The sequence below is a fragment of the Mesocricetus auratus genome, unplaced genomic scaffold, assembly GCF_017639785.1.
Source record: "Mesocricetus auratus isolate SY011 unplaced genomic scaffold, BCM_Maur_2.0 Super-Scaffold_6730, whole genome shotgun sequence".
NCBI lineage: Eukaryota > Metazoa > Chordata > Mammalia > Rodentia > Cricetidae > Mesocricetus > Mesocricetus auratus.
Window position 1 is genome coordinate 70,410,384 of NW_024429184.1, and position 23,651 is coordinate 70,434,034.

The window sequence follows — 23,651 nt, forward strand, 5'->3', positions numbered from 1 at the left end:
AAAAGTTTAAAAATATCAACTGCAAATTGAAATGGAGGGCCAGTGAGTTACAGGTGTCAAAAGATGGAATAGGACGTTAACTAATTGTGTCATCAGGGATTCCGTTCTGAAGAAATTCACAGAAAGGGCGGTGCAGATGTGTGCCATCCCTCAGAGCACTGAAGTGGCACAGGGAAGGTTACAGGCTGAATGAAAAGCTGTAGGAAGGTTCCTAGAGGCAGGTGAGTCAACAGTCACCTAGTATAGACTGTGAACTATCACAGAGGCAGAGCCTAGTAGGCATTGGAAGCTTTAGTTATCCATCTGCTCCAAGTTTCCTGCCAAAAGCAAATGATCTGAATGAAAATTCTACCTACAGAACAAGGGAGGGTGTGTTGCTTTTGCAGATTCAGAGTTTACCAATGGGCAATCTGAAAGCCTAAACAAAAGAAGCTGAACACTCATAGAGACTTATCCGTGTGACTCCTGGCACTGTGCCAGGTGCTAGAGACACTCATGTGGAAGGGACAGATATAACCCCTTGTGCCCATGGCATTGTGCGGCGTCCTCACACATTATAGGGAGCAGAGTGCACAGTTAAAACTTGACAAGCTGAGAGTTCCTGGCTGGATTCTCACAGAAGTCTGGCCTGTGCCCATAAGGAGAAACAGTGAGGACATGGAGGCTTTGACTTGGGCTTCCCCACTGATTGCTATGTGACCTTGGCCAATCATCAGTCCGCACTTTAGGCTCTTTACTCTCAAAGGAGGATGGTGTGGGTGTACACATATTGGCTTCTGTTGCTGTGGGAGGCACAGAGGTTCTTGAGCTTACAGATAAGCACTGCAGAAACTAGGAATGTGAGACACACAGGTTTGGTTGTCTATCCAAAGAGAGGGATGGACAGACAGCTTTCTTCCACAGAAGGCTTGGAGAGGATGTGATTAATAGCCTGGTGAACTTTGTGCTATTTGTGTGGCTGAGACCATAGCAGATCAGAGCCTCTCCCAGATCCTTATCATGAGTTGGTCAATCTATAGAACCCATCTTTATGGAAGGTGCCACATGTAGTCAATCTATAGAACCCATCTTTAGTCACAGGCAGAACCCATCTTTATGGGAATATCACATGTGCTTTATAAGCGTTCCAATGTAGTCACATCTTAAATTTTAGTGGAGACTGAGTTTAGCACCAGGAAAATTTTCACCAAATTGTACTGTGCTTAAATATGTCAAAAAATAAACTACTTGGGGTCAGACTCCCAAAGTTGAACCAACAACAACTGCTGAGTTGTGTTGAACCAAATTACCTTCTTGCCTGCCACAGGTCATTCCTCTGCTGTATGTGGTGCTTGCAAAGACCCCCACATGTTGTTAATGAACTGTGGAAAATGCTATCAGGTAAAGGCTGCTTCCAGATTAAAAGAATACAAACATTAGAACAACTAGAACAATTGAGATCCAGAATAAATTACTCTGCAATGAAATGAACTTTTTATCCCAGAGAAAGGGCAGTATACAGGAGGCTGGTTTACTGACCATCCTAGAGAGTTGAGATGGGATTTCTATAATGGGCAGGAGGAGAATGTTAAGTTCCTTTCAAGTTTGTTCTAGGACTCTGAAACTTCTCACTGCCTAAGCGGAACTTACTGTTTTCAGAGCGGAAAAAAAGAAAAAAAACATAAGACAGAAGTTTATGATGAATCAACCCTAGTAATAAGCATGAAGATCATAACTAGCGTAATGTATTAAGAATATGGCAAGAAGATGTGTCTGAGTGATTATGAAGAAACAGACACTAAGCAAAGGGTACAAGGGCATGGGCTGGGTGAGAGTAATGAAGGTAAATTGTAGGAGGATGGCCTGTCCATCTCAGCTGTGTTAGCAGTCACACAGCTGTGCTGGGCTGGCATCTTACATCTGCACAGAAGCAGAATGTTTTTAGGTTTGTATGTGTGTGATTATCCTGTTGGTGCAGACACTGAAACTACTTGTTGGAAGTTCATGGTTCACCAAGGAGACCCTTGGGAAGAACTCCTTGGGGATGCTCTGCTGGGCAATAGAGTATGTGGCTGCAGCCTGGAGGTCCCTGACAGTCTCTAATAACGTTAAGAGCTGCTGTTCTCATACTTAACGGTGTTAAAATGATGTGTTATATTTACCTGTAACATGCCCATTTACAATGGAGCTCATACTAGCCACAATGCATTAGAAAACATTTAGCCAACAACTGCAGCCCAGAAACGAAGCCATTAGAACCTCCAGTCAGGACCTAGTGCACTGAGGCAGGAGGCCTCAGACTCAGAACTGGGTAGCATATCCTCATCTCCAAGGGGATGCTCTGGGTAGCATCGTTCCCCTCTATTAGCTTTGAGGATCAGACTTTTCTGTGAAAGTCTTCTTTCTTTATTGACTACTAGTGGGAACATATCAGAGTTTTCCTTTCTGTGTAAAATCTTTGAAGACAGGTGGTGGCTTTTATACATTTATCTTGTGACTTACTAAGGCACTCTGCATTACTCTGAGTGTTACATCTAAAAAGCAAGGAGACTTAGTCTTCCTGTGTTTACATCTGGAGAAACATTTAATAAATTAAGTCAGTGTACCTATAGAGTCAATTACTTCACTACCAGCCACCAAATGAAATTTATTCCAGGGAGACAAATAAAAGGATATCTAAAGATATTACTGCGTGTTTCGGAAAGTTTCTCAGTAAGCATATTTCCAGTCCAAGGACAAAGAATTGTCAATACACAGTTTCTCATTTTTTTTCATGGCAGCTTTTTCAAGCAGTATGACAGACAGCACAAAGTGACCTACTTCACAACTAAGAACGTCATGTGTCATTCCAAAGTCTATCTCTCCACACAGGGAAAAAGACAGACACTTCTCTAGTCATTCCTCTCTGACTAATGGAAAGGGCTCTTCCTGGCAAAACTCTAAAAAAATAAAGTAAGTAGTGTGTGTGTGTGTGTGTGTGTGTGTGTGTGTGTGTGTGTGTGTGTGATTTTCTTCCTTGAAAACCATTTATCAAATGTTCCTTTATGGTAGGACCATTTGACATCCCTGGTTTAGCTCTCCAGCCGAACTGTGAATGTGCCAAACAGTGCCTGGCAGGGTACTAGGGAATGAAGGGATATAAAGATTGCAATTTTTTTTCAGAGACTAGTTTCCTCTGGGCAAATAACTCACATAAAAGTAAGACTGGCCCTAGTGTCCTCTAGTGATGTGTGGAAGGTCATGGCACAATGAATCATAGCAGATGTTGGCCTTAACAAACTGTGCCTGTGCCCCATTATTCTCAAGTGACTGCAGAAGGTCATAGAACAATGAATCACAGCAGATGCTGGCCTTCACTGACCATGTCTGAGCCCCAGTATCCTCTAGTGATATGTGGAAGGCCACAGTACAATGAACCAGAGCAGATGTTGGCCTTCACTGGCCATGTCTAGGCCTGGCATCCTCTAGTGGCCATGGAAGGTCATGGAACAATTAATCATTACAGACATTGGCCTTCGCTGACCATATCTGGGCTACAGTATCCTCTAGAGACTGCAAGGTCAGGGAACAATGAACCACAGAAGGTAGTAGCCTTCACTGACCATGTCTGGATCCTGTTCCTTAATTCTCTGTGACCTTGAACTAAGAAATTCTCTGGGTGTTTGCATTTGCCAGCTGTCATAGGAGAACAGGGGCACTTCCCTCTAAGGTAGCTGGGGAGGTGACAGACAGGCTGGAAGCACTCAGCATGTAACCTGACACATGCTAGTTGTGCTAGGAATTATTACAGCAGAGAAGTTATTTTTAATAGAAAGAAATTCAAAGTACCTTGTGGGAAAACTACTTCCCTGGTCAACCAAACAGTTGCAAAAAACAAAACAAAACAAGATGTAGACTTAAGGTTTTCTTTTAAGGTAAAACACACCGAAATGAAATTCATTATTTATAATGAATCTTTCTAGAAGCTTGAGAGGTACTACATTAAATTTGTTACCTGTTTAAAGATAATGCTCATGTATTGCTATGCTGCCTTCTAGTCCCTACTGTGATTTTTCTCTCAATGTTTTTTGACTTTTCATCATATTTATATTGGCATTTAGGGAGTTTATGTTTTAAAGCATTATGAATGCAATTATACTTTTAATGTTCACTTTTCTACACTTGCTGAACTACTTGCAAGCTGTAGAGAATTATATAAAGTTTTGTAGATTCCCTCAAGTTTTCTACGTATACATTCTTGTCCAACAAGCTAAACAGCAAAGAATAATCTATTAAAAGAAAAGTGGGCTAATGATATGGAACCAGTCTAGATTTCCACTAGCAGATGAATGAATAAAGAAAATGTGGGGTACACACACATTGGAGTTTTAGTTAGTCATACAGAAAAAACTTAGTTTCCATGCTTGCATGCCAGCACTTTACTGACTGAGACATCTACCCAGTAATACATCTATATAATCATATCTATCCATCTACCTACCTACCTACCTACCTACCTACCTACCCACCTACCTACCTACCTACCTATCTTTTTACCTCAGCTTAGAAGTAGAAGGGGAGTTATTTGCAGGGAGGCAGGAAACCAGCGAAGGAGAGGGTGACAAGGGCAGGTACAGGGAGGTAAACACAAACGAAGTGCAATCATGCATAAAGATAGCACAATGACACTCATTTGTATGCTATTTAAAAATAATTAAACTGGATTTAAGAACTTCTTGCACAGACAGAGACATCCAAGCTGTATAGGACAGTGGAAGGACAGATACACAGATCACTAGAATAGTGTAAAGAACACAGAAACAGTCCCCCACCAGTACAACCCACTCACTAGTGTCAAAAGTGCACAGAGAATCCAATGGTGGAACAGACTATTTAACAGTGCTGGAGTAACTGGATTCCATAGGTCAAAACATGAACGACCACTGACACATCACACCAATCAGAGAAGTTCATATTATACAGACTCAATTGGAAAACTGTAAGACAAAAAAAGAGGGGATCCAGGAATAAGATTGAAGGAGACATTCTCAAATGACACAGAAAAGGAATGAAGAAAATGGATAAAACGTCCAAATCAGGAAGATGGAACTGTGTTTATTAAATTACTCAAAAGCTCTAAAATGAAGCTTTGTTGTTGCTGCTGAGGGAAATCATTTCCTGTTACTATGAATCAGGATTTGGCATGGGAGAAATGCATTCTTTATCCAGAACTGGAGGCAAAGGTACTGTCATGGAACTGCTTATGCCTCCCTGCAAGGTAGAGTATAAAACAAGATGAGCTTTGGAATAAGGGATCTGAACATTCGCTGTTCAAAAATGTTTCAGTGTAGCATGGAGTTCACTGTGTTTTTTCAATGTTTCTAACAAGTATTTTCATGTAGATGATCCCACAATACCAGAGCAGCCCCAAGTTGCAGGCAGTTCTCATTACAGAATACATTGCTTAGCTCTTTTAAGTCTTGAAAGTTGCAGGCAAATGGATGACACTAGAGGAAATCATCCTGAGTAAGGTAACCCTGATACAAAAAAGACAAACATGGTATGTACTCACTCATATAAGGATTTTAGATATGGATCAGGGGAGTGACAGCCTACAATCCCAGTGCCAGTGAGTCTGGGAAACAAGGAGGTTCCTAAGAGAGATGCACGATATCCCAGAGAAGTGGAATGAGGCAAGATCTCCTGAGCACATTGGGAACATTGGGGGAGGGGAGAGGGAACCAAGAAAAGCAGAGGGGGATAAGAAGAGGGGAGAAGAAGGCTTGGGGGAGCAGGAAGGTTGAGTCGAGGTAAGAATAGAGGAGAGCAGGATGAGAGATACCATAATAGATCGAGTCATTATAGGCTTGAGGAGTGAGCTTACTCTAGTGAGATCTCCAGAGATCTACAAGGATAACACTAACTGGCAACCTAAACAAAAATGGAGAGACTACACTAATAGCCTCTCCTTGGTGATAGGGTTGATGACTATCCTATATGCCATCCTTGAACCCTCATCCAGGGATTGATAGAAGCAGAGACAGATACCCACAGCTAAACACTGAACTGAACTCCTGGAACCTAGTGACAGAGATGGAGGAATGATGAGCAAAGGGGTCAAGACCATGATGACGAAACCCACAAAGACAGCTGACCGGATAAGGGGGAGCTCTTGAATCTCAGACTGATGGCTGAGAGGCCAACAGGAGACTGATCCAGACTCCATGAATGTAGTGCCAGTGATGAGGTCACAGAAATCACTGGGGCCTTGGGTAGTAGATCAGTGTTCACCATGGTTTATGAATGAGCTTTGGGAGCCCATTCCAAACAGAGGGATGCTCTCTCAGCCTGGACACATGGTGAAGGGCCTAGGTCCTGCCCAAGATGAAATAACAGACTTTAGAGATCCACCCTCCATGGATAATGATGTGGGGATTGGGTGAGGGGCTGGAGGAGCTGGTGGAGGGGCAAGGGAGGAGAGGTGGGAGAGGGAGCTGGGACGGACATATGAAACATTCATGTTTCTAATTTAAATAAAAACATATATTGAGAAAAAAAGAATGTGTTGATAAGAGGTTAAAGAAATTAAAGACACAGGAAATTGCCCAGAACAGATCTCTTGTCTACCAAACCTAGAAGAACAAATCACTTTGCTGATTAAATTTCCCAGTTTTTTTCTAACCCATGTAGAATAAGAGTCAGTGACAGCACACTTAACAATTATAACTTTCTTCATTCGTTGTGTACCCTAATATTTATTTGTTTATATATTTACTTATGTGAGACTTTGACTTTTTGAGACAGGGTCGCACTGTCTAGCCTAGACTTGCCTATGACTGCCTCTGCAGCCCAGACTGGTTTCAAGCTTATAATCTTCCTGCCTCTGTTTCCTAACACTCACTAGGTTCTATATTTTTATTAAGTTATCATTTTAATAGAAATAGTTGTAAAAGTAAAGCATACCCTGAAAGTTCATGCTCCACTTACACATAAAGGTCTGTTCTAGTAACAATGACAAGCATTTTTTCCTTTGTTAAAAATAACAAAATAATTCTATTATTTCTTATATCCTGCCCCCCAATTCCCCGTAGGTTTAGAGTACATCTTACTATATGGATTAGAATGTGGGATTTAAGGACTATAAACAAAGCTAATGAAAATGTCCACTGAAACATACATATACAGTGTAGCACAAATGGGGGGTTAGGCTAACAAAACCAGCATCTAATTGGGAGAACTGGGGCCCACCCCAACAACTGAATGAACAATGAGACCAACCTGGTCTTTCCCTTTGTTCCCTCCACTAGTTTGAGAAAAATAACCAGACTCTCCCCAAAGCGCAAATGGAAATAGATGAAAAGGAAGTGACCTAAAGCAGGCAGGCAGGTGCAGAGGCAGAGATGCTCCCTTCACACATCTCAGCCTCCGCTTTCTAGAATAAGAAACACATTTTCCTCATAAATAGAACAAAACAGAGCCCATGTCACAAACACTCTTAATTAACTTTCTGCTTTCATTCTGTCTTCTGAAGCAACTCTGCAGGGTGAGAACTGTATTTCAGAACCTACTATCACAACAGCTACGAGAATAAGTCTGGCACAACTGACAAATTTGTTCTCAGTTCCTATTTATAAAGCAGAAACTGTGATAAGTCCAATGATTCCTGATTACTTTCTGTACATAGAGCAGTTAGCAGATCATGCTCGATTAAGACAGGATTCAGCATCTTCTGCACAATGGACACTGAAGGTTGTACACAGAACACAGTTAAGGAATTTGCCTGTCATTATTTGACTAATACACATAAAAAGTATTTTCTATAATGATCCAAATATTACTTCTGGTTCAAAAATGACAACATGGCTTTTTTGGTTTATCATTACATTCTCTAATCCCTTAAAATGAGAAATTAATAATAATAAGTGCAGAAAGAGTAAGAGATACAAAGTGGTGTTTTAGCCATCTGTTCTGTTGCTGTGACAAAACCTCTGACCAAAGTTACCTAACGGAAGAAAAGAAGTGTTTACTTTGGCTCACAGTTTGAGAAAGGCACCTCAGTAGGCAAGACCACCACAGCTGGTCACACTGCACTCAGGAAACAGATGAACGCTCTGTCCTTCACACTCCTCTCTCAATCCCCAGACTCGAAGGGAACAAGCCATGGAATCTGCAGACCCCAGTGACATAAGCCATGGAGTTCACAGACTCCAAGGACACAAGCCATAGAATCTGCAGACCCCAAGAACACAAGCCAAGAAAGGAACAGACCTCAAGGACACAAGCCATGGAATCAAGAGACTTCAAGGACATAAGCCTTGGAGTCAACAGACTCCAAGGACACAAGTCATAGAATCCCCAGACCCTAAGAACACAAGCCATGGAAGGGTGCTGCCAACATTAAGGTGTCTCTTCCTACCTCTGTTAACCCAACTCAGAAACTACCCCACAGACAGGACCAGAGGTTTGTTTTCTAGATCATTCTAGATTGTCAATTTGGCAATCAATATTACCACAACGGTTGAGTGTGCTAGAACTAACCTAACAAAATACAGGCGAGGCGTATGAAGGAGGTCAAGGTGAAAAATGAGAACATTTGCTTGGCACTATGTCCCCAAAATGCAGGTCTTTGGAAGCAAGAAGGGAACAGAGAGACTAGAAACAAAGCAGAGAACATGGAGTCTGTGAAGCTCCAAAAGGAGCCATGGTGAGCCCCGTAACCCATCCCACCACAGCTGTAAGTGAAGCCTCTTCTACAGCATATGCGGATTATGGGTAAAGGAACACACTGAAGGCAGTAGGCCAAGGGTATCAACACAGCTGTGGGACTGTGTTTGTTCATTGCTGAGTATGCCTAAGGCCAAGAGAAAAACATCAGACACAACGGGAAGGAATTTTAGTCCTTTGAGGAAACTGTCCCATCCTGGGAAGAGAGTCTGCTGAAGTTAGGGTTCCCAATGCAAAGAAAGCTGGCTCAGCATTGGTACACACATATGACCATCAATAGCACCCACCTTCATGCACCAAGATTCCTGATTGATTTGATTCTTAGGAACCTCTTTAAAGTGTTAAGGGACGGCTGATCTGAGTCTCTGACATGAAAGCCAGAGCCCAGATAATCACACAGAAGTAAAGAGGCCTATGGAAGATAAGATATTCAAAGAACATTTGAAGATAACTTCAAAAGACCTAGAAAATTTTCCAGAGAAATCAGTGGAGCTACTAAAGCCCCAAAATAAAACCAAATGATCTTAAAAACATAAAAAGTAAAAAAAATACTTTAGAAATTAAATATACCTTTCAAATAAAAAGATTCAAAATAAGGTTTGAAGAAAAACCAAGAGTGTTTTTTTGGAATAACATAATTGAAGTCAGAATACAAGGAGGAAGGCCATCTAGCTGGTCCAGTTCTCAAGGAAGGAAGCGGTTGAGAAGAAAGAATACTAACCTAGAGCAACCATTTCATAGCTATAGAACTTAGAAATGCCTGGGAATGTACAGTCATATTAACAAAAAGCCCACAGTGAGGCGGGCCACCGTACAACTTCAGAATATCAGGGGCAAAACCTTAATTTCAGGAGAAAAACATCCCCACCCTGGACATAGAAGAATTGAGACAGCTCTGTTTTAAAATCAGCACATGTGTCTTCAGAATTGCGGGAAATGATTTTCTTTTAAATGGAAAATGATTAACTTACAGTTTTGTGCTCAGACAATCCTTCAAATGTGCGGATAGAATAACGAGTCTTGCTGACAGAAAGATTCAAGAAGAGACCACACAGGTACTTTTATCAGAAAGCTTATGAGGGTATAGCTCGGTACAAGGACAGAACAAGCCTAGAAAGAAGAGGCTTGGCATCCAAGCAGGAGGGAGTCTCACCCAGAAGAGCAGTCACAGGCAGGTCCTGCAGTGGTTTGTGAGGTTGTAGTACCGCAGCTGCTGAGAAATGAGCCAAGGAGTAGAGTGTGGCAGGATGAGGTAAAATGCACGAAGTATTACTCAGAGGCATGTGTCAGAGAGCAGCGTGGATGTGCCTCTAGGTCAGAAAGCAAGGCAAAGGACAGACTAGGATGTATTTATTCTGAACAGGAAAGCCCTGGACAGAAAGGAGCAATGACCCCCAGAATGTGCAGCTTTCCTATTGATACAAGCTTAACTTCAAAGCAAGTGCGGGACAAAGATTCTACATTTGGAAAGCATGTCTGCTTCCTAGAATATTCACCCAGCAACTCAAGCATAAAACCAACCCCAAATGAGTCAAAGCATGACTAAAGGTTTTGCATATAATGCAGATTAATTCACAAATGATTTATAATACACTAATATTTACAAACATTTGTGAGTAAAGTATTTTCAGATGGGTACTTTAGAGTCTGGGAAGTAAATGTTCACTAATACTCAAGCGCATTTCTTCACTTTGATGAACTCTGCCAGGCTTCTGGACCCACATCAAAGGCGTTCTTATGCTACTGTCTCAATGAGCAATTTCAGATGCAACCCTGGTTTACTTATGGACAAAGGAGATCATTGAACCCCTCTGGCTCCCTTCATCCTGGTCTCATTAAGCCTCCTGTCACTTTCTTAGTGCAGGACTGGCTTTTCTGAATGAACGTGACATCAACTGAATCATCTAAATTTCTTGTCAATGAACCTGCCCTAGAAGCCAAGAAAGCTTCACTGATGTATCAAGACACCCACTGTTCACCTCACAGCTCGGCTCAAATATCCAACTGACTGAATACACAGCACATCTACAGGAAAAAGGGACATGTCTGCTCCGTTCCCAACGTTCTTCCTCTTGACGATCTCTGAAACTGACGCCTCCTGGGGCACTCCACAGCACTATCAGATGAAGCCTCACCTTAGGTGCTGTCTGCGAGGGAGAGCTGGGCCTCGGTGGATTTGGACTCTAGTTACCTTTCTGGACTTCGCAATAACCATTCTCTAGGTTTTATTTGGTTTTTTTGAGACAGGATTTCTCTGTATTGTTTTGGAGGCTGTCCTGGAACTCACTTTGTAGACCAGGCTGGCCTTGAACTCACAGAGATCTGCCTGCCCCTGCCTCCCGAGTGCTGGGATTAAAGGTGTACGCCACCAATGCCTGGCTTGTTCTCTGGGTTTTAGATGAAACTGTTACAGCCATCATTTTCTTCTCACCCTGGGAATTTCAAGGATCCCAGAGGCATTTACTTAAAATGAAAGTAGTGTTAAGATACAGTATTTTGGCAATAAGTCACCATCTCAATGATGTAAGTTGGAATTGCCACCCTGGAACTGTCCACCTGTCTGTCTGCATTGGAAAGGCAGTGACTTCTGAGATGAAACACAGAGATCTGTATGTTCTTGTTACAATTAAGAAATTATACAGAACGCTTTCATTTCTTGAAATATCACAGGCATTCCTAAATTGTCCTGCTTGGAACTGACATAAATGTCTTTTCAGCCAGCGGGATTAGGCTTATTCTCCCAATTGAGCACCCCCACTATGCAGTCCATAGGACAGCTGGGGAGTGAGGGACAATGCACATGAAAAAAGGGTGACACATCATGACCTCCCAAAGCACTCTGCAAGAAGGCAGAGTTACAAAGGACAACGTACTTATGTGCAAATGCAGTCGGGCTACTTTCTTAAGTGTGCTCTGGCCATGTGTCCTTTTTCACTCACCCCATTTCCCTAGAGTCCATGTACACTGTCTGAAGCCGTCCTTGTTTCTGCGCAGTAGGGGACTTGCATCTGTGATATGGGTCTTGCTCACTTGTTTGTAGTCACGTTCAATTCTTGACTGAAAGTATGAGCTAGAACTCGGTAAGATCTTGTCTTAACCCTGGCTCTACCGTATACTGGCTGTATAACCCTGAAAAAGGAGCCCAGGTCTTGCCTTCTGTAGTGGTAAAGGAATGAATGGTGACTGTGGTTTTCCTTGCCAGATTGCTGGGGACATAAGCAGGGGTAAGTATATAAAACAACTGGCAGAGTGTCAGGTAGAGGGCAGAAGCTACTAAGCTGGGAATGTTTGAATGGAGAAGTGAAGAGCTGTTGCCATCAATGTGTCATATAGTATAGCAATTCCAACAAGACTATAAGCGTTCAAAGAGAAGATAGACCACATTTAATGCAGTTTCTAAAAAACCCTGGGTAATGATAAACAAGTAACTTTCAAGTTAGGTCTTGTCACAACAGGGAATTTATTCATCATGATGACAGAGTGGCATCTGCCATCTGCTAGAGTCTAAATGCTTGCATCTCCCCTACCCATCTACTGTCCCTCCAGTAGAGCTGTGTGTGGTCTGAAGATGTGGGTGCTGTAGATGAGTAGATCTGGAGTCCCCACTGTCAGAAAGGCTTTCTGTACTCACAGGAGGCTGAAGACACTGGAGTCTTCACCATCAGACAGGCTTACTGCACTCACAGGAGGCTGAAGAGACTGTGTCCCCTCTGTTGTGTGACAAAGCTATGAGACATCAAGAGATAACACATCTGCTTGTCCCTTCATCTTGAACTCTTCAGCCCCCAGAGCTACCATAAATAAACTTTAAATTAATTTCTCAGTTTATAAACTAACTAACCTTAATCCAGGTATGCTGGTACATTCCTGTAATCCCAGTCCTTGAGAGGCAGAGGCAGGGGCACCAGAAACTCAAGGACAGTCTTGGCTACATAGTGAGACAGAGGCCAATCTGGGCTAAGGAGACACTGTCTCCATAAAATAAAATAAAGCAAAGCAAAACAAAATTAACTATCTAGTCTAAAAATTTTGTCACAGCAATCGCGTTGAGAATGAAGTATAAGAAAGTTCATGTGTGCCGTGGATGCCCATAGTTGACTGGCCCCAGTCAGTTTGAGCCGGTGGACAGAAGGAGCAGAAGTTACAGTGCATTTGTTTCTTGGTTTCCAAAGGATATCATTGTTCCAGCTGTACAGAAAGACCATGAATAATGTTAATCTGTAATGTTTAAAGGAATATATAAGAATAATGTCAGCAATGTTGAAATTAGAATTGGCACAATAAGAGTGGACTTGTACATTTATCATCATGATTGGTATTATTTATTTTAGGGTAACAAAGGGGAATCATGTTTCATAGGCTGTACCAAACCAACATCTGAAGTATAGCCACAAAAGAGAGGTGGTTCCAATACTTCTTCTACGATTCAAAAGGGGATTTTTAGAGTTTGTAACCCACCAATGACTCAAGACATGTTAACTGATGTTGCTACAAATCCTGGCCGATTTAGGTAACAAGGGAATGGAGGAAAGGACAGATACACAGACACAGGTAAAGAAAAGATGGGGTCATGTGGGCCAAACTCTGATGGAGATGCAGAAGCAGCAGCCTGGAAGCTTGGTGCATTTATTTTATGCACCCAAGTCAAGGAGTTGGAGATGCTGAAAGAGTTGAACAAGAAGGCAGGTCTATTGTATACAGCTGGATGAGGGGGCAGGTCTATTGTACACAGCTGGATGAGGAGACTTTGTTAGCTGATATCTTTAGGGATCTTCATAGTGGGGCATCTCAGCTGTATACATCTGGGAGGTGAGGCTGTGGTAGAAACTTTCTGCACACTCTGTTGTCATCTGCACACGGTCAGGGAAAGGCTTTGCTATTTCCCTGAGCCTGACCTGGCGAAGGCTTTGCTATTCCCAGAAGGAATTTGGATTCTTGACATGGCTATGCTCACATTAACACACATTCCCTCAGAAGTTCATCTGTTTCCCCACACTCCTGCTGCCCGAAGTATATCACAAAGCCACAGCTATGGCTTCCATGAGGAACACCATCGTGGAAGGGGGCATGGACAAAAAGCATTCTAGAGGAAAGGCCTCCTCACCACTACTCCAATAAGCATGGGACCAGCAACTGATCTCTTCTTTCTCAGGTAAAGAAGACAGTGGGCTCCTGAAGGAAGAGAGCTTGAAATGTGAGTGCACTGGAATTCAGCTGGTTTCCTCTCAGAGTCTGTGTATCTGATCTGCAAATTAGTGCTTGTTCATTCTCATTCTCTCTCTCTCTCTCTCTCTCTCTCTCTCTCTCTCTCTCTCTCTCTCTCTCTCTCTCTCTCTCTCTCTCTCCCCCCTCCTTTTCCATCCCACCCTCTCCTTCTCAGGAAATACAGGTTTTATTTAGGAGTCACTGCAATAAGGAAAAAGAGACTTCAGAACAGACCTGGATTCCATTCCATATATGTCATGGTTCAGTAAGGGAGACTGACAGCAAAGGAGCAGAGCTGGAGTCATTGAGTCAAAAATTACTGTGTGGAAACATTAGGGATGCAGGGCCTCAGGTTCAGTGGACCTTCTATGATTTTTACTGAAGACATGCCAGCTGAGGTAAGGAGGGATATCAAATAATGATAAATTTGATGATGGTCACACAGAGAGCATGGGTAATCTCTAAACTGAAGTAGCAAAAAAAATATTGCTATCACAGTGATCCAGGTGCAAGATAAGGAAGATGAAGTCATGGCTTTCGATCTTTTGAGGCTTGTGTGAAGCTGGTCCTCCTGATAGTGGCAACTGATGCTTCCAGGACAGAATGTGCTTGTGTACCACATGTACGAAAACCACTTCACAGAGCCATGCTCACGGTGGAAAGAGAAAGGCAGTGGAATATAAACTAAGTCCTTTGGGATTATGGAAATTGTGCTATTATCAATGAAAACATTAGTGGCGAAAGGTAAATATTTTCAAAACTTAAGCAAATGGCATGGGTAGACCCAGAATCTATCCATAGGCAAAGCTCTTACTCTATAATCTTTCAAATGTTTTAAGAAGCATTACACAATTACTTAAAAGACAAAAACCTTTTTGTATCAATGTTTAAAAATGTTGTTTTACATGTTTCTAAACTTTAAGAATACATAAAATACATTTACTCTTTCAGTTTTAACAGACAAACTAAATCTACTAAGGTTAATGCAGAATAATTAAGGAAACTGCAAAAACTGACTTCTGGTAATAAATTCAGATTATATTCACTAGTATGCATATTCATGAGGTTCACATTACACAACCATTGCAAAAATAACTCTTGGTACAGGGTGCTTCTGGTGAATCAGAACTGTCCATGGACATTAACATAGTAACTCCTACTATGTATGAGGTGAGGTTTGTAAGGCAGGGACGCTACATTTTATACAGAAAGAAACAGAGGTTCCAAGATGTCAGGATGTTCAATGATTCATCAAAAACAATGCTGTTTCTGCCTCTGCTATAGCACAGATGCCTCTCATGGTCAGCACAGAAGAAGCTGAAGCACTGAGGGTGAATGTCTCCCTCCCCTGATTGGCCACCCCTCCTTCTGGGCTGCTGTTCCCAGTCTCTGAGCTTACACACAGCAATGGATCTGAGAGCAGCGCTCAGCCTTCTCCTTTCTCAGCTTCCTCTCATCCGCTCTTAAATATTGACTTTCACACCATCTCACTGGGGACAGCATCTGAATCAAGACCTCTTTGTTCTGTATTTGCAGCTCACCAGAAAGTACCACATAGAATCGTACCAGCTCTCTTTGGATAACACGCTTGCCTTCGGCTTTATCAGACCCAGAGAAACAATTTCACTTAGATTTTCTAATTGGCTCACCTGTTATTGACCCCCTCAACCCCACAAACACACCGCTCAAAGGCTTCTGAACACAACTGCACTAAAATGCTGTAAAATAAAACTGGCAAGAAGGAGGCTCTTAGCTTCTGGTCATCCCAGGAAGTCATGAGAGATACACTCTCTGGTCTTTTCAGCCATGCTTCCTTAGGGCTGACAGAAGCATAGAGACTTGCAGCAGCAATAATAGCGCTGGGAACCTCCCAGTACAGAGAAGCTTGAGACTACTTAAGGTAACAATTGTAATACTCATTCTGTCTTTCAGCCTCTGGGGTTGAGAATTGCAAACCTGAAGAGACACATACTCGAGATAAGAAGATACAAGTAGTTTAATTGCTGGTATCTTCTGGTTTACTACCATGACAACTAAATTTCAGTGTCTGAGAGGAAGAAAGATGAGGAAGAAGAGTGCTGCTCACTGGTGTGCTCCCCATAGCTTGCTTAGCTGTTCTCTTACACCACACAGGGACACCTGCCCAGGATTCCTTCTGTCCATAGCAATCATTACAGGATGTGGTTAAAAGCACTGGTTACTCTTCCAGAAGACCTGGATTCAATTCACAGCACCTACACTGCAGCTCCCAACTGTCTGTAACTCAAATTCCAGTAGATCTGACTCCCTTACAGACACACATGCAGGACAAGCACCAATGCACATAAAAACGAGAGAGAGAGAGAGAGAGAGAGAGAGAGAGAGAGAGAGAGAGAGAGAGAGAGAGAGAGAGAGAGAGAGAGAGAGAGAGAGAGAACGAGAACAGAAAATGGGAGTGAAGAGGTGAGTAAGTTACAACAAGATCTTAGGACTCTCCTTCTAGGTACTGTCTCTCTGTGTGTCCACACCTGTATGCTTAAGTAGAGTTAATTGTCTACAAAAGCAGTAAATGAGCAGTACTCTTTTACTAGGCAAAATGCACACAAAGGGAATTCCTTTCTTTAGTTCTAACGAAAATGAAAACTGAGCCAGGAAGGTCATCTCTGAGGAACAAGACAGGGCTGTGCACCCCAGTGGGCTATGGAATATTTAGAGCACAGTATTTATCAAATGAGTCACAGATATTTGGTCTAGAATTTATAGGGATTCCATTACAAGCTAAAAGAAAACTGTTTTAGTATTTCTACTGCTGTGATTAAACATCATGACCAAATGCAAGTCGGGGAGGAAAGGTTTATTTCATCATGTAGTTCCCAGGCCACACTGCCACTTCAGCAGTTACTCGGGTTCTCTGCAACTCAGTTTCTCTTGTCTAAGCAGACAGAAAATTCCTCATCTCCTAGGATTGTGAGTGAACACATGGGAACTCTACAGAGCAGCCCCTCACTTATGTGGCTAGTTCACCCTATTTGACATTCTACATGAAACCACTGTGTTTTTCTTTTCTACCCCTAGTCAGCAAATACAGAACTGCACCTGATCCACTGAAGCCCAAGAAGATTAAGGTAAAAATTATAGGAATAAGCAACCCGTAATCTTTAAATAATTTTTTGTATACTGCATTTCATAATTACCATACTTTAACATATTGTTATTAAACTCTTACCATGCATGATTTATAAATTAGATTTATCATAGACTCTTATTTATATGTAAAAACAACGTTATAGGATTGGAGTTATCTGTGATTTAAGGCATCTGTTGAGTCAGACCTAAATTACACAACTTGCTTGGATAAACAAGAAAAATATCTGTTTTGGTTTTGAGACAACGTTAAGTACTGAGTCAGATGCTTGAGTTGAGGGGGACAAGCTTAGAGAGCACAGGGCTTCTGAAGCTACTAAGAAACTGTGGTGTTGGAGGCCACCGGGGCAAGGATGAGAATGTCTGAGAACACTAGCTACATTATATATAAACTACAGTATTTAAAGGAAGTCCTCATCTTCATAAAAATGAGCAATTTGTTCTTGTACCTTTACCATTATAGTTATTCAGTATAAATCTATTTTGGCACTTAAGTAACAGTAAGGCTAGATCCTAAGAACAAGGTTTTTAGATTAATATCATCCTTTCCTACAAATGGACTCTAGCAGGATGGCCGTGTCTGCCCCACATCATAGTACTATGCTAGGAAAACAGTCTCTCTGTACAAATGCAGAGAGTCATTTGTGAGTTATTAGAGTTTTTCTCTTCTTAAGTGACAGGCCATGTTCATTAGAGGCCCAGAGGTCAGGCCAGAGAGAACTTATTATTAAGTGTGCAGATGACACTAATGGCAGGGCACTGAGAGACACTCTCAAGCCCAGAATCTCAAAGTGACATGGACTATAATTGGGCACAGGCTTCTTAAACAGGAGGTGACACTGAATGTCACTTGTGTTCCCGTCACTGCTTCCTAACATTTCAGCGAAGATGTCAACCTGAAACAACCACAGTTTGGGAATCCCAGGATGCATTCTTTACTAACCAATCACTCCTAGATCCAGATTTACTCCTTGAGTGTTATGCTCTGAATGTGACCTGCTAACATTCCTAGGTTGAAATCTAACCATTGGTGCAACAGCATTAGCAGGTGTGGACTGCAGAAGGCCAGCAGTCCAGGAAGGAGGAGCCCTAGAAAACTAAGAGGTTTGTCTATGCATTCTGACGACCCAGCAACACTGTCCATCTGTGAACCAGGAAGTGCTCCTTCAACAGGTAGCAATGGACCGCCATTATGACCTACTCCCACAGAATTCTGAGAAGTAGACTTCTGCTGTTGGAACCACACAGATTATAGTCTTCAGTTACAGTAGCCCAGATGAACTGTTGCTGAAATTAACAGAACCTTTGAAAACACTTGGAATCAGTAAGATGAAAGCACCTAAGGTTGCATTTGGGAACACATTGCTAGAAATGGCTCCTAGGTTTAGGGGAATAAATATTGGGGGAGGACTAAGTCAGAAGGAAGCCAGAGATGTATGCCAACAAGATGCAGCTCTCGAGGAGAGTTTGGGACCCAGTCCCGCTGATCCTCAACACTAACCTGCACCGTAAGAAAGATACATCACCTCCCAGGGGATGAGTACAGGTTATTGCTAGTGCTATCAGCATACCTCAAAGGCCATACTTTGATAACTTGAACATTGAAGGTTTCTCTTTTTATAAGATGATAGTTTTCAAACAAAAATGAATTACAAGTTCACAGAAATAATGAAGCTGTTGAAAGGAAGATACTAAGTCTAAACTTGCATATGGTCATCCTAAATTGTACAGAGTTATGCAAGCAGGATTAAATTTTGTCACCAATGACTTGTGCTTGAAATGTAACCAAGCCAAACTGTATATATTTATGGCAAACTTATTTAACTTTTATTAATTAAGATGTGGCATGTGCCTAATACAAGGTCAAATATGAAGTAGGTGCTAAATGAATGGGTGAGAGAACACAGCACACCTCTCTCCATTCCTACCTGCTGCTGGAGAGAGGACCCTGTTAGCCACAGCATCTTATCTAACAGTTTCACTGTATTAGGCATTCTGTGTCTAGGAATGATATGCACTCCACAGAAGCGTGCACAGGGATTACATGCAAACAATAAAGAACTTCCGACAAAGCATGTGAGCACCTTTAGATTTTTGGCATCTGAGGGTTCCTGGAACCAGTTCTCAGGGGAGCTCATTGCATATCTCTGCTTACTGATCATTTATACCACTGCATTATTTCAACATAAGCATTTTAATATCTATTATTTAGATTCCTAGAGTTCTATATAACATTTGGCTGCTAGTGATGGGCATTACTCTCATGAGAGTTCCCCATACCTGTCAATCTCATCTGCTTCTATATCTCTACTTCAAAGCTACTGCTTCTAATCTACTGAGAACCAAGCGTTCACACATGAGTCTATTGGGGCATTCTTACTCACACTGTTACATCATAATTCTGTGGAAATTTTTCTCAAACAATGACAAAATTAGTTCTTCAAATCTAATTTTCTACTCTGTTAACCTGCATTTGAAGGAAAAAGGAAATCATAATATGTGACCAAAAATGAAGTTGAAATCAAGTTTTGAATTTTCCGGAATAAGAAGCAGAACTTCCCCCAGGTTTCCAAATCTCAAGGAGAAATTTGTTTTTAGTATTGTATTCCCCAGTGTGAAGGTAGAAGACAACATGCTATAGATTTCAAAATTACTAGTGATTAATTTCAAATAATCTAGCTGCACACACACACACACAAAGTTAGATATTGGAGGCAATAGGTACATTAACTGACTTGATTTAGTTATTGCACTGTTTTAGTGAACAATGCCACTTGGTACCTTAGACATCTAGGAAATCACAAATTGTATATATATATAATAACAAATAAACTATAAGAAAGAATACCACCAGGTGAGATAGCATTGACATACGGATGCTTTGCTTAAGACCCAACGAAACGCTCACTGTACATGAAGCAGTGCAAGATTTACGTTATATTTTTAACTATGGTGCCAACACTTACAGATTCTGTGTGACTTACATCTATCACTGATTCTCTCAAGACTTAACGTTTTAAGAATCTTAATCAGTTTCCTTTCTCTCCAATTGAAAACATATAATAATGTCATAACGTCTCTCTTTAAACAGATATCTTCCCCACTTTCTAGTCACAGAATTTAACAGTCTTCCAGTTTAGAGCATGTTAAACAATAAATGCACAGCACTCATTTCTATTCCCACCACAAGGCCAGGGGTGATGGAGAACCATCTACCTTAGGGGGTTTCCTCAATAAATAATTCTGATCAATTCATTTTTTTAAAAAAGATAACCGAAAGCAGAACAAATTTCCATTAGTTTCAAATCATAAATGATTTCTGTGAAGAGAAGCTTCAGGTCTTTCTGGTGCTCATGTAACCATTCCTGTGGGGACTGCATTTCCCTGTGTTGCTCAGTAGGCAGCACTGGAAGAGAAGCATAGGCACAGGAGGGCATGGTGTCTACCGTTTCTCTGGGTCGCATCCCCGGGCTTCCAATAAGTGCCCTGACTAAATCACGGAAGTGTTTGCTGCAGGCTCCACTCACTCCCATAATGAGTTGGCTACATAAAAGGCAGGTTAATGGCATGAAGACTGTAGGATGTTATTCAGTCTGCGAGTGAGAAAGCAGAGCAGCCTGCCCTGCTGGCCTTGGCAAAGCTACAACATTGTGTCCTGGTGGCATTGAGAATGCCTGATTGCCTGTCAGTGTCCTAGGCATCTTGCCATTGTCCAGGATTCCTAACCTTTTTTCTGAACAGCCCTCCTACAACTGTGGCCATGGAGCTTGGGTGGGGGAAGTATATGAGCCACCCAAACCTCCAAACTGCCCTCTTACCCAACCATCTCATTCTGCCTGGCCAGAGTCAGAGCAGCCTCTAGGCAGGATTAACACCGTAGAAAAGGAAACACCACTGTTAAGAACAGCTACTGTGTCTTTCTTAAAGACTAATAAGTGAACTAAGCCCTGGGGGCTTTAACAGTTCTATTTCCACAGACTCTTGCCATGTCTTCCTCCTCTACTGTGAACAGAGGAACTTCTAGTCATATCTGTGTCCCTCACTGTGAGCAGGGAGGGGATCTTCTAGTCACCATGTCTGGCCTGCTGTACAGTGTTGCAGAGGGTCATCTGGTTTCCATACCTGACTCCTCCACTGTGAGCAAGGGATCATCTAGTCTCCATGTGTGCCCTTCCTCACTGTATTGCAGAGGGTCAGCTAGTCTCCATGTCTCCCACTCTCAAAGTGTTGGAGAGGATCTTCTAGTCATCCTATCTCTTGTCTATTATCCTTACTGCTTCCTTACAGATCAACCCTTCTTTACAGGCATCTTCACTCAAGACCTAGAGAACCTTTGAGGGTTTTATTTGGGTGGGAGAAGGTAAAGCTGGTGAATATACAATATACTTCACAAAACTAACTATACGTTTATGGTTACAGGAGGATTGATACCAGAAGGATCAAAACCAACGAACTGCCTTGTGGTGTTATTTCTGGGCTGGTAGTCCTGGGTGCTATAAGAAAGCAGTCAGAGAAAATCATGAAGAACTTTCTCAGAGTCAGGCCAGTAAGCAGCTCCCCTCCATGGCCTCTGCATCAGTTCCTGTCTCCAGGTTCCTGCCCCAACTTCCTTCAATAATGAGCAGCAATGTGGAAGTGTAAGCCAAATAAACCCTTTCCTCCCCAATTTGCTTATTGATCATGGTGGTTCATCGCAGCAATAGAAACCCTAACAAAGACAAGTCACAAAATTCCCATTCATAAGCAACCTATCTGGTTTTCATTAAGTCACTCTTGTTGGACAAAAGTCTCTGGGGCCAAGATCTAGAATACAGGGAAGCACCTATACACATATGGTTCAAGGTTCACCCCCAGAAGCACCACTTTTTCTTATTCTGCTGTATCACCTCTCCACACTGACCTGATTGTTGGCCAGTCTTCTCTTGTGTCTGCTTCTACATAGATTCACATGAGTCACCAGTGAGAAGCAATACAGCCATAGCACCCTCATCTGTGGGCACTGAGCCGAAGATGACCACAGCCCCACCAATGATGGGACTGCAAACCTCCAAAAACTGACATCACCACCCACTGCTGAGGATGAACACCCAGTATTTACACACTAATTTGTGGAAGGAAGAGATAACTCTAAGGTTTTTGTTTTGTGTAAACAATTATCATTGACTATGGTGTTGGGAAGCTGGTTTATTCAACTATAACATAGTAACCAGAAAGCATACAGATTGGAATCCTGCAAGCAAAATGATTAGGAACAATTTAAATCCACTAGACACATTGTTCTAATTCAACAAGCTGCAATAGAGTACTGTTGCTTTATTTATGCTAATAAAGAAACCACCAACTTTCCAAACTTTGCACAAACATTTGACATTGAAAAGGATATCTGGATATAGGAAAAAAGAAAAAAAGAATCATCTGAAAACTAACCCATTCTTTCATATTCAATTAAAAACTGGTAAAAAAATGACACAGTAGGGCAGGTACACATGAACTTAAACAATTTATAATAAAAAACTGGCTAGTTCAGTTGATAGAGCATGAGACTCTTAATATCAGGATCATGGGTTTGAGCCCCACGTTGGGCACCACATGTAGACAGAATTTTCTGTCCCACCTGGTCCCATCCAGTCCCACAGCCATTTAGTCCCAAATAAGAATGCAGAGGCTTGTATTAATTATAAACTGTTTGGCTGATGGCTCAGGCTTCTTATTCGCTAACTCTCTCTTAATTATTAACCCATTTCTATTGATCTGTGTATCTCCATATGGTCTTGGCTTACCAATGATGCCCAGACCTCTTTCTTTCTTGGCAGCTACATGGTATCTCTCCCTAGTAACTCACTCTCTGCCTTTCCTCCTCTCAGAGTTCTCCTATTCCGGTAGCCCTACAAATACTTTTGGTCTAGTTACATCTTACCTCTCCATTGGCTGAAACAGCTTGATTCATCAACCAATAAGAGAAACATATATTCACAGCATACAGAATGACATCCCCATCAGAAGTTGTGACAGTATGTGTGTGTAAAACCTGTACAAGCCCAAGCCAGGCCAACTTCCAGCATGGCTACTATAAGCTCCTGGGGAAAAAGTTAGTTTTCTATAGGAACAGAGGCCCGATTAGTCAACAGTGCTCCAGTGTAAGGTCACACATCCACAAATGTTTGGGCAAAACAACTTGGCTTTGATGGGGGGGGGATAAAGGACATAAAGTTGGGTGGGAAGAAAAGTTGGGGGTAGAGTTGGGATGAATGAATATAATCAAAACACATTGCATGACATTCTCAAACAACAACAACAAACCCCAAACCTTAGCATCAGCTCATATAACTTTGTTGCTATTTTAGGATAAAATAGGTAGTGTCCTTTTCTGCCATAATTATACATTACATGCCAACAAGCACTTACCCAATCATATTTATTGACAGGTAAACCTTGAAAGATGAGTGCCATAGGAAACTTGAAGCATATGAGTACTCTGAGAAAAGATATCTCATGTTAGTCTTTCAATCATTTACTTAGCAAACACACAGCTCATGGCAGGAAAGCGATTCAAAAGATAGGTTCAGCTTCTATTAAGGCTGACTTCTCACTGAGCAAGGAAACAGACAATTAGAGAATGGGGAGGAGAATAAGAGACAGAA

The 23,651-nt window shown here is 41.8% G+C and overlaps 1 protein-coding gene across 12 annotated transcripts in view; it reads right to left on the reverse strand.

Moving 5' to 3' along the window:
• Positions 1–23,651, reverse strand: part of Fam110b (family with sequence similarity 110 member B) — a 120,831-nt gene that overhangs the window by 18,843 nt on the left and 78,337 nt on the right. For 5 of the 12 annotated variants that reach the window (XM_040741486.1, XM_040741485.1, XM_040741483.1 and 2 more), the window contains one exon: positions 23,416–23,485. The exons of the other annotated variants lie outside the window; for them this stretch is intronic. The gene's annotated coding sequence lies outside the window, so the exon portion shown is untranslated. The remainder of the gene's footprint in view (positions 1–23,415; positions 23,486–23,651) is intronic. 12 annotated transcript variants of the gene reach the window in all.